The 12,205-nt window shown below is 43.1% G+C and overlaps 1 non-coding gene across 1 annotated transcript; it reads right to left on the reverse strand.

Moving 5' to 3' along the window:
- Positions 1-11,801: 11,801 nt before the first annotated feature.
- Positions 11,802-11,933, reverse strand: LOC114629674. The gene has a single exon (XR_003712705.1). It is a non-coding gene; the product is annotated as a small nucleolar RNA SNORA17 (small nucleolar RNA).
- Between the last annotated feature and the right edge of the window lie 272 nt (positions 11,934-12,205).

The following is a 12,205-nucleotide window of genomic DNA, read 5'->3' on the forward strand; positions in this document are numbered from 1 at the left end:
GATGGATGGATGGTGGGTGGGTGAGTAGGGTGGATGGATGGATAGATCAGTAGACTGAGGGTTGAATAGGTGAGTGGGTGTGTGGATGACAGTGGATGAAAGGAGGGTAGATGTGTGCCTTTTATTACCACAAGAGCTCTTACCGTTACCTTCACTGTAGCAGTGATCGCCAGCCCTCAACTATGACCGTACTTACTCCCCCTTCCTTTCTAAATATCAATTTATTAATGACATCTCCTCCCATGCCTATAGTTCTAATCATGCTTTTGGGTGACGCAAGCCTTAAGTTTGTTTTGTAGTGTTAAATGTTGAGATTAATTCATTTATCAGGCAAAGTAAATCTTTTTGTTTGCTTTCTTGTTTTTAAATTCAATCTCTGTCCATATTCTAATCCCTTCCTACTTCCCATTTATTTTCTCAACATAGTTCATAAATTTTTCTTCATCATCCTTGGTACTTTCTACCCTTTGAGCTTTGCCTAAGTCATCCCCCTACAAAGAGGCTTTATTGTCCCTCAGCTATCTCAAGTTTATTATTCCAGAATCATTTCCTGCTTACCTCCTCTTTCTCTTGATTCTAGTCGTCCTCTATACTTTGGAGGGCCCTCAGACTTCCTCTCTGATATTCTTATTGGATATATGACAACTATGATGCTTGATTTGATTTTGTGTCTCTTGGTAAACAAACCCTTAGATGGATTTGAGATGGTAGGGTCTTTATTAGGGAATACCTTTTGGCATAGGATCTTTGGAAATGAGAGAGGGAAAAATACACTGAGGACCAGGTGAGATCCCTCAGTTGAATAGTTATGGCCCTCATGGACTGATGTATTTGAGTGCTTGATCCATGAGGGGTGGCACTAATAGGAGGTGTGGCCTTGTTGGAGAAAGTGTGTCACCGTGGGGGTGGACTTGGTGGTCTTTTATCCTCAAAGTCCACCCAGTGTGGAACATAGTCTCCTCTTCTGCTTGTGGATCAAGATGTAGAACTCTCCATGTCTACCTGTATGTTGCATGCTTCTGACCATGATGATAGTGGACTAAACCTCTGAAATTGTAAGTTAGCCACAATTAAATGTTGTCATGGTGTCTCTTCACACCTAAGACACTTAGTGTATAAATGTACTTGCCACCAAGCCTGATATTTTCAATATGATCCCTGGACTCCATGTAGTAGAAAGTGAAGACCATCACTTGCAAGTTGTCCTCTGACCTACACATGTTTACATCAACTCCACTACCATAAAATACATGAATAAGTGTAATAATCAATGGGTTGGGAGGGAGACATTGCCCTAAGCCATAAACCTTATGAAAGCTCTACTCATGAAGGGAGAGGTGACCAGTTGGAAATGCTGTATGTTTTCTGAAATGGTTAGAGTTTTACATGCACACAGGATTCAGTCATTGGGCATAAATAACCACCTTGTGGGTGGGGTTACCTTGGGCTAGATTGCTATCTGTACATGGTATGATCCCTGGAGTGATTTCTGTAAAGAGCTTTGCAGATAGCACCCTCAGCCTATGCGACAAGTTCTCTGTCTGCTCACACTGCTGGAGGCATCATGATGTATTATTTATCTGCAAAGACCCCATAGTGACTGTTCCTGTGTTTAGCAATCATTCAGGTCAACAATAAATGTTAAATGAGCTGGGCAGTGGTAGTACCCACCTTTAATCCCAGCACTCAGGAGGCAGAGGCAGGTGGAGCTTTGAGTTTGAGGCCAGCCTGGTCTACAGAGTGAGTTCCAGGACAGCCAAGGATACACAGAACAACCCTGTATCAAACAAAACAAAACAAAACAAAACAAAACAAAACTAAACTAAACTAAACTAAACTAAACTAAAACTAAAACAAAAAAATGCTAAATGAATTTTTCGTTCTTAGTTTCTGCCTTGACTCTTATTTCTGACCATGTAATAATTCTTTCAGGTCAAGAACATTTACTCCTCTGGATCTTATTACTAGGTCTTTCACACATGTAAGATGATTGGTTTGGCTTCTCAAAATACATATTATATAAAATATAAATGTATATATTACATTATATATGTTATATTTATATACCACATATAACTATATATTAAAGGGATTTGTTAAGGTATTGGAGAGGTTGCTTAGTAGCTAAGAGTACTTGCTGTTCTTGCAAAGGACCCAGGTTTAGTTCCCAGAATTAAGATCCAACTTCAGATCTAAGGGCTCCAATGCCCTCTTCTGGTCTCTGTGTGTACTGCATGCATGTTGTACACAGCACATGTGCAGGCCAAACATGCACATAAAATAAAAACAGATCATTAAAAAAAGATTTTGTTCAGGAAAGGCTGTTATTTTATCTTATTATTTTCTTTCTTTTTTTGACACTTGTTTTCTGATTAGGGAGAAGAAAAAAAAGAGTATGAATTTGGATGGGTGGTGAGATGGAGAGGATCTCTGAGAGAAGTAGGGGGAGGGAAACCAGAATATATTATATGAAAAAAATTAATTTCAATTGAAAAACCTGAAAACAATTTGTTAGATTGGCTTTGAGAATGTGGTCTGGGTAGTTCATCAGTGGTGATCTTTCACTGGAGCAACTGCAGTTGTTAAGTCTAAGATGCTAGATGTCTCTGCTGTCCCAGTCAGGAACTGAAAGCCTAAAGGAATCATGGAGAACAGCCAGTCTTGATTTTACACTGGAACACTGTGGTGGTTTGAATAAAAATGCCCTTCATTGGCTCATAGGGAGTGGCACCATTAGAAGGTGTGGTCTTTTTGGAGAAAGTGTGTCACTGGGAGTGGGATTTGAGATTTCAAGTGTTCAAGCCAGGCTTAGGGTCTCTCTTCTTGCTGCCTGCCAATACAAATGTAGAACTCTCCGCTACCTCTCCAGCACCATGTCTGCCTGCACAGCACCATGCTTCCCACCATGTTAGTAATGGACTAAACCTCTGAACTATAAGCCAGCCCCAGTTAAATACTTTCCTTTATAAATGTTGGTTTTAATATCAGTAGAATATGCTGCTGCAATCGAGTAGATGAACATGCCAGCAAAAAGTGAAGGCAAGCAGGCAAAAAGCAACATTACCTTCTTCTATGCCCTTTTATCTGAGCGGTCATGCTACCCACATTTAGGGCTGCCTCTTACTTTGTTAGATAATCTGATCAAGAAAATCCCCCACAGGAGTGCTCATCAGCTTGTGTTTTAGCTGGTTCCAGATGTAGTCAGTTGGCCAGCCAAGATTAGCATATCTGGTTCATATCTTATCATTACTTGGTGTGTATGCCGATTATATATGTATTTGTTTTAGTTTGCTTTCTATTGCTGTGATAAGACACCAAAGTCAACTTGAGGAGGAAAGGGTTTATTTTGACTTCTAGTCCATCATTGTGGGAATTCAGGGTAAACACTGAAAGCAGAACCTGGAGACAGGAACTGAAACGGGGACACGGAGGATCACTGCTTCTAGCTTGCTCCTTGTGACTTGTTCATCTTGCCTTAACAAAAACAACAACCCAGGACCACTGTTCATGGCTAACATCACTGCAAATGGACTAGGTCCTCTGACATCAATTGATAATTAAAAAAAAAATTCCCTGTAGACTTTCGTTCAAGTATTTTCTTAATTGAGGTTCCTCATCCCAGACAATGCTAGCTTGTATTCAGTTGACAAAACTGTAGCCAGTAGCATCTGTGAATCTTGGATGATTTGGTATCGGTTTGCCATGGTTGAATTTGACTGTGATGATTGGCTACTGAGTGGAGATGTTGAGGGATGTGTGCATGCTGAGTGGTATGTGTATCTAGGAATGAGTGTGCATCTTTGTGCTTGTGTGAATGCGGTTGTTCTAGCCCAGCTTCCTTGACTGGGCTGCACGTTAGTGGTGGCATGCTTTGCTGAGTGCATGGTGCCGGTGTTTGTAAGATGTTGGCGTTTGGTCATGGGTCAGGGGCTCAGCGGAAGTTATAGGCATCTCTCCCTCTAACAACTTCAAGACAGAGCAGGCCCCAGCTTCAGCCGTAACAGTTTGAAGTCCTTCCACTTTCAATAGACAGGAGAGTCAACCGTAATTAAAGCTAATTATTCCACGGTGCTCTGCATGTGTGTTGGCCTCCGAAGTACCCCACCATGAGCAACGGCAAGGCAGTGGGGCTGTTTTTCTTCATAAAAACTTACGAGGAGTGCTGAGCAGATTAACAGCTTTAATGACAAAAATTACCGCTTACAACACTGACTTCAAATCAGAGGACAATATCCATAGACAGATATTTCCATGGTGTTCATAACAATTCATTATAGGTGGCACCAGGGGATTCCATTTTTATTTCCCTTGTGTCGTCGTTCTCAGGCTCAGGTTCGTTTCTCTTAATGAGGCAGGAGAAGATAAAGGGCAGAGACAGTGTCTCCATAGTGGCTGTGAGCGGGAGGCATTTAGGGTCACAGAGCCGTCAGAGTTGGAGGGGAGGGGGCTGAGGAGAGACAGTGATGGGAGCAAGAGGCTTGCTGCCATAATGAACCAAAATTAAGACATAAATTTTCCTACCTTTGTTCCAACAGCTTCAACTTGGGGATTCAGCTTTTTAATGAGGAATGGATCAGAAGCAAAAATTATTAGCTAATTAATTGTACAGAGAATAAAAAAAAAAGAATGAAAAAAAAACCCAGTGAACTTACAGGAAGAATTGGAAGTATGGAGTTGTCCCACTAAAGTCCTCCGGATCGAGATGGAAGGGACAGTGTTAGGGTACTGGGGCTTCCTGTGGTGCCTACTCTCTGCCTTGCTTTAGACTTTCATACAATGCCAGTGCAGGTAGGCCAAACAGACTAGACCAATTTGAAGAGGCTAGTATAGCATAGCCTCAGAACCACTGGACCAGTGGTGCTCAGAATGGGGCATTTGCAGGAATTAGCTAAGAAGCCCCTTAGAATACCCAGGAGGATCTGATTCAGCATGTCTGGGCTGTGGTCCATGAATCTGAATCTATAATGAGGATGCTTGGACTGGGGATATGGTTCAGTGAGTAAGCACTTGCCAGTGAGCACAAGGACCTGAGTTCGATCCCCAGAACCTGTGTAAAAATGCCAGGCATGGTAGTATGCTCTTGCAATCTCAGCACTGGGTAGATAAGGAGCTGGCATTTCCTAGGTTGCTACCCCAAGTTATCCTCTGACTTTTACATATGCACATGTGTGTATACCTGCACATACGTGGATACACAGGGACATAAGTACTAGGTAATACTGCTGCCCAGTAAAGATGAATAGCCTTGGGCCAGTGTCTGGGAATCAAAAGCTATGTTCCATTTTGTGTCTTCTTCGGATTCTGCATGAGACTTTGGAATGGGCACTTCCTTTCTCCAGTGGGCCCTTTTTGTTCCTTTTCACCACACAAAGAACAATAATTCCGGTTGAGACATTACTTTGGAATGAATGCCTCATTTGCTTTCACTGTTCGTTAAAGCCCAAATTAAATCTCAGAAACCCTGCCACACACTTTACAATCCATCCAGATCACTAACAGGTTTAGATGCAAAAAAATAATTAAAATAGAGAAACATGATGTGTGTAGTCAGCTCATGGGTTGGCGCTGGATCTTCAGTTTCTTTGTTACTGGTTTTCTTAGTTTTGGCAAGGTACAGACTTTTAACTTTTTGTTTTTGCCATGTTGAGAGAGAGAGAGAGAGAGAGAGAGAGAGAGAGAGAGAGAGAGAGAGAGAGAGAGAGCGCTAAACAAAATGATAGCAGAAATAGAATAAGGGGGAAGATGGTTTTACAGTGAGTTCAGAATGCAGCAGACAGCATGTAAGCATCTCAGTTCAATCCAGCAGACTCCTTTTATCAGTTCCAACAGGTTAAGGGATGTTAGCAGAACAGTCTGTGAGAGTCTGATGCCTCTGTGGTGACCCTCACAGACTCTTAGACACTAAAGATCCTGCACCATAGGGCTTCTCTTGAAGACCAGGCTCTGTGCCAGCCACAGCCAGGTGTGGACACTGTATAAAATAATGCAATGTGTAGTCTAGAGAAATATATGGTTAAGACACCATGGGGACATCTACCTTGGGCATTTGCTGGTACACAGGAACTTGCTGGGAGATAGAGAGAGGTAGGTAACATGGAGGAAGTGGGAGAAAGAAACTATACTGGTGATCAGGGAGGGAAGGTCTCAGTAGAACAGTCACGTGGATGAAGACTGCGATATAATGCAGCTCTGGCTCCAACACTTTCTCGATGCTCTCAGTGTTTCTTAATTCCCCCAGAAGCCCCAGATTCCTCCACTTTTTAGAATGCTAGCCTTCCCACCTGCAAAGGGTGGCTGCCAACCAGCAACACTTACCTCTGCTCTGCTCTGACTGCCTGTAATCCTGCCATGGTGTTTGGAACAACTGTAACTTCCTTTCTTCACCTATATCATGAATTCCTACAGCTTCTTTCTCTGCAGTGTCTCTTGAATCCCTTTTTTTTCTTCTCTTGTCTTTTCTGTCCTTCAACACGTCTCATCTGGATGGCGATGGAAGAGGAGGAGGAGGAGGAGGAGGAGGAGAGGGGAGGGGAGGAGGAGGAGGAGGAGGGGGAGAGGGGAGGGGAGGAGGAGGAGGAGACAGGGGGTCTCACTTTGTAACTCTGTCAGTCCTAGAATTCACTATACAGACCAGGCTGGTCTCAAACTCCCAGAGATCTATCCACATCTGCCTCCTGAATACTGTGATTAAAGATGTGTGTCACCATGCCTGACTTTCATCTGGATTCTTAATAACAACTTAATTTTTACATCGCCTGGTGTAAGAACAGCCCACAGTGGTATCCATGTATGGGAGCACTATAATGAAGCCCATCACGTTGTGTGCTGACGGTCATTTTTCTGTTACCTGCTTCCTACTCGATTGTTTTATAAGTGCCAATAAACTAAATATTTGATGCCTCAAAATATTTTAATTTAATAAAAAAATCCCTGTGTTCCCCCCCACTTCTCCAATCTCTCCCCTGCCTGCCTTCTGGTCTCCGTTAAGTAGTTCTTCCTGCTTTAATGTCACGTGTGTGCCATTACCTGCTCATCCCAGCACTGATTCTGTTTCTCCCCACACCTTTTTCCTTGTATAAGAGAAAACTTGGTGCTTGTCTTTATGAGTCTAGTTTATTTCACTTTTTGAAAAACACTTGTATTCCATTGTGAGTATGCCCCATATTTTCTCTATCTATCTCTATTGATGGACATTTGGGTTTCAGTTTCTTAGGTATTATGAATAAATATGGCTGGGTAAGACTCTGCTATGTTTGAGTCTTTGAGGAGTGGTATATCTGTTTCATATGGTTGTTCTGTTAGCTTTTTTGAGGATCTTCTACACTGACCTGCTTTGTGACTGTAGAAGTCTACACTGGTCCAGGGAGTGGCACTATTAGAAAGTGTGATCTTATTGGAGTAGGTGTGGCTTTCTTGGAGTAGGTGTGTCACTGTGGCTTTAGACCTTCATCCTAGCTGCCTGGAAGCCAGCATTCTGCTAGCAGCCTTCAGATGAAGATCTAGAACTCTCAGCTCCTCCTTCCTGCACCATGCCTGCTTAGTTGCTGCCATACTCCAACCTTGATCTTAATGGACTGAACCTCTGAACCTGTAAGCCAGCCCCAATTAAATGTTATCCTTTATAAGACTTGTCTTGGTCATGGTGCCTGTTCATAGCAGTAAAATCCTAACTAAGAGAGTCACCTAGGAGACACACCTCTGGGCACATCTGTGAGTTGTGAAGTTTCTAGATTGGATTTATAGAGATAGGGAGACCCCCTTTAGCATAGGCAGCAGTCTTACATGGACTGGGGTTCTTGTCTGAAATAATAATAATAAATAATAATAATAATAATAGTAATAAAACAATTTGAAGCTAGCTCTTTCCTTCCTCATTGTGAGTCCAACATGAGCAGCTGCCTCAAACTCTCGCTGTCATGACTTCCTCACTGAGGGGAGCCTTTTCATTCTTTGGTTGCTTAAATTAGGTATTCTGTCATGGCAATGATAAAGTAATACAGACTCTCAAAACAATTTTAATGTAAAATTTCCCAGTGATTGAGAATGTTGGACTTGTCTTTAGGTATATGCTACTACCCATGTGCTTGTTTTTCAGAGCTAACTCTTCAGTTCATCTGCTTGCTTATTGATCACATGATTTTGTTAATTTCTTCTTGTTGTTTAAGTTTCTAGCTCCTTTTGAACTCTAGACTCCAATCCTCCATGTAATGTATATTTAGCAAAGGTATCTCTTCCTGGTCTGGAGGCTGCCTATTCACACTGCAGATGGTTTCCTTTGCTGTATGGAGGCTTTTCGATTCTGTGCTATCATATCTGTCAATTCCTGGGATTATTTCCATCATTTTTGGAGTTCCCCCCGCCCCCGAAAGCCTTCACCTATGTGTGTACCTTAAAGCATTATCTCCTAGCTGTTTCATGTCCTACATTAAAGTATATGTTCTATTTGGAATTGATTTTTTTGGTACAGGGTGGGAGAGATGAATCTACTATCATTCTTCTCCACAAGGATATCACATTTTCTTGCACCATTTATTGAAGAAGCTGTCCTTCCAGTGGATATTTTTGACACTTTTATTGTAAATTAAGTGGCTATTGCTGATAGCTGTGAGTACTTATTCTGTGTCCTCTATTGCATTGCATTCTATTCTATTTCCTCCCCTATTCTGCATGCCTGTTTTGTGCTAGTATCATATGATTTTTTTTGTTATCTAATGTACAACCATGTATTGTGATTCCTGCAATATTATCCTTTCTGCTTAGGATTTCTTTGGATATGCATTTTGTGCTTCCATTTGAATTGTAGGGTTTTCTTTTTTTTGGTACTAGTTCTGTGAGAGACATCGTTGGAATTTGGCTGAGGATTGCATTGAAAACTTAGATTGCGTTGGAAATCAAGCCATTTTTACAATACCAATTCCCAGTTCATAAGCATGAGAGGTCTTTCTGTCTTCTGGTGTCTTCAATTTCTGATTTTAAACTGTCTTAAAATTCTCATTGTAGGGGACCATAATCTTCTTGGTTAGGTTGTCTATAGTTGTTATTCTTACTTTTTGAAACTCACGATTTCTTTCTCGGCAAGTTTATGATTGGTATATAGAAAGGCTGCCACTGTTTGAGTGTTGATTTTGCATCTTGTTATTTTTGCTGAGTATGTGTATTGGGTCTAAGATTTTTTTCTGGTGGAATCTTTAAGGCCTTTGAAATATAGGGTCATATCATCTACAAATAGGGACACTTTGATGACTTCTTTTGCTATCTGTACTCCTTTTTCTCTTTATCACTGATCTGGTCAAGACTTTGGACATGGTGAGAGCAGCAGTAGTGGGTACCCTTGTGTCCTTCCTGATATTGGATGAAATGCTTTCAGTTTTCTCTCATTCAGTATGATATTGGCTGTAGTTTTATCATGTGCAGGTTTTATTGTCCTGTCTTCTTCTGGTTTCTAATTTCTTCGGACATGACATCAGACTTTGTCAAGGACCTTTTCTCAAACTATGGAGGTGATTGTGTGATTTCCAAATTGGTTATGGAGTATAATCTTATTAATGCATTATTGAATTCAATGTGAAAGAACTTGATGGAAAAATTACATCTATTTTCATCAGGGAAGTTGGCCTGTAATTTAAATTATTTTTCTTATTGTGTCATTATCTGGCTCTGGTGTCAGAACACTGGGTTTGTAAAATGAGTTAGTGGTGCACCTTCCCTTTTGATTTATTTTTTGTGTGGGGAAATTTGGTGACATCTTCCTAAAGGTTTAGTAGAATTTGGAAGCAAATTCATCTGATCTTTGAATTTTCTTTGTTCGGAGAGTTTTCAACACCTAAAGATGAGACCAGGAATTGAAGTCATCCACTATTAATGTATCAGGACCTCCGTGACATTATTGGGTGTACTTAGAAGGAGTATAGAGATTGTTTCTTTTCTTAGAGTTATTGGGTAGGTGCCACTACTCTCTTTCTCTCTTTTTAACTTTTATTGGTTTGTTGTGAACTTCACATCAGGTACCCCAACCCCATTCTCCCCATTTCCTCATACCCTTCCTTCACCCTTTGTGACCTCCCCTGCAACAGAGAAGAAAAATCTCATCTGTAGTGTGTCACAGTGTGTCCCACAGTATACCCCTTTGTCCACACTTCTTTGCTTGCAAATGTTCATTGTAATGACTCGTTCTGGTACAAGGCTTCAGGCTTCTGTTACTCTATCAATACTGGAACCTCACTGGGATGTCTCTCGGATATCCGATTATTGCTCTGTGTCATGAAGATCCTGTAGTTTTGGATCTGTGGGCCTTCATGCACTCTAGCAGTTACTTCATCGATGGGGTAGATGTTGGTGTAGGCTAAGTCAAATCATTGGATCTGGACATGAAAGGTATCTGAGCTGGTCAGCCAGCGACGCCACCCTCTTTACCCCACAGCTCCCCCAACCCTCATAACCAGGGCCATCTCTACCCTGCTTCACAGGCGAGGTGCTCTACTCTGCTGCACAGGCGAGGTGCAGAGCCCACCTGTGTTGCAAGTGTTCCCAAGTGTTGCAACCAATGAAGGACAAAGCCAGTTCTCCCACTCTCATGGAGCCAGCTCTCCTGCTTGCCATAGATGGTGAGGGATGAGGGAGGGGAAGAGGTTGTCCCTCCCTAGTTTGTATCACTGCTCAGTAGACAAGAGACAGGCCAGTTCTCCTACACTTGTGCCTTGGGGAAGGCTCATCAACAACCCCCACATCCAGGGCCAGGCCTACTGTGCTACCCAGGTGAGGTATAGGGCCCGTTCTCCTGAGTGCTACAGCAGGTATGGGGAGAGCCCACTCTCCTGCTCTGGTGATCTTGGGGCCAGCTCTCCTGCTGCCATAGGTGTCAAGGGGTAAGAGGTTGGGTGGGGGTTGGTTCTTCTTCAGCCCTGTCACCTCATGACTGACACGTGGCATTTCCAGCTCTCTCTATGCTCATGCCCTTGGGGCTGGCTCACCAGTACCCCCCCCTTCCCAGAGTCAGCTCTATTGTGCTGCCCAGGTAATGTGTAAGACCTACTCTCCTGAGTTCTGTAGCTGATAAGAGGCAGGGTCAGCTAGCTCCCGTGCATTTTTGTCCCCTAGGGACAGCTCTCCCACAATGCCCAAGTGAGAGATGGGGCCAGTTCTGAGCAGCCCTCAGGCATTAACATGTCTCCAGGTGGCAGCTCAGACTAGGGATATCTGCCTGGCTTTTGGTGGTAACATACCACCAAAACAGGGGTCTGTTACTGCAAGGTCATGGATCCAGACATGGACCGTAGTGGGAGCATAGGCCAGAAGACTACCATTGTCCCAGGAGGCATCACTGGCTCCTCACACCAGGCTGTTCCTCACTACTCTCGAGTCTCAAATTCCACCCCTCTTCACTGTGCCCACATCTTTCTGCTTCTCTCTTTTCCATTTCTCCACCACTTACTTGCTTCTCTTAGTGGTGTCCGAGGTCTCTGAGTGTCTGGGATCTTCTTAGGAGCGGTCTCAGGAGTGCTAGGTCCTGCTTACGTGTTATGGTCCCAGGGCAAGGGTCATCTTGAGCATGATTGGGCCTCCAACCCCTAGGCTTGTGCAGCTTCGGACTGGAGATCATCTTCTAGTTCCTTGTCTCGGCCCCATGGCACAGGCCTGCTGGTCTTCTTGATCTTGCTCCTTGTCTGGTCCACCTGAGTGGCCTCATGTGCTGTCTGTGCTGTGGGATTCTTCTAGTCTCCTGCTTGCCCAGCCTCCTGGGAGCTCATCCCAGCCTGTGCAGCACCAGACTGGTAGTCATCTCAGGCTTGCTTTTTTCAGAGAATGTTAGGTTACTAATCATTCAGATGTTCATAGGTCAGAACACTGAGGGTAGACATAGCCTTTCTCCTCTCTGCCACCGACTGAAGCACATGTGTCAGAGCAGCCACACCTGCAATCCCTTTAGAAGTAGGGGTGTCCCTATTCTTAGTAGATCTCTAGAGATCTGGCAAATCCAGCCCTTAGAGAGATGACTTTTTGTCATAAGATGTGTTCTAGCACAGCCTCTAGTGAGCCATTTGTAATTGTGCGAGCATACAATATACTCCTGGAAACATGCTTTGCTGATGTGATTCCATCTGCCTGCAGTGTCTTCCAGACAGATTGGCATGCCTAGTCTATCTTAGCAGAGTGATAAGAAAAAGTAGAAGGGGGCTGAAGAGCTGGCTGTAAACATTGTGGGCCA

This window comes from Grammomys surdaster, unplaced genomic scaffold (genome assembly GCF_004785775.1).
Source record: "Grammomys surdaster isolate TR1022 unplaced genomic scaffold, NIH_TR_1.0 313, whole genome shotgun sequence".
NCBI lineage: Eukaryota > Metazoa > Chordata > Mammalia > Rodentia > Muridae > Grammomys > Grammomys surdaster.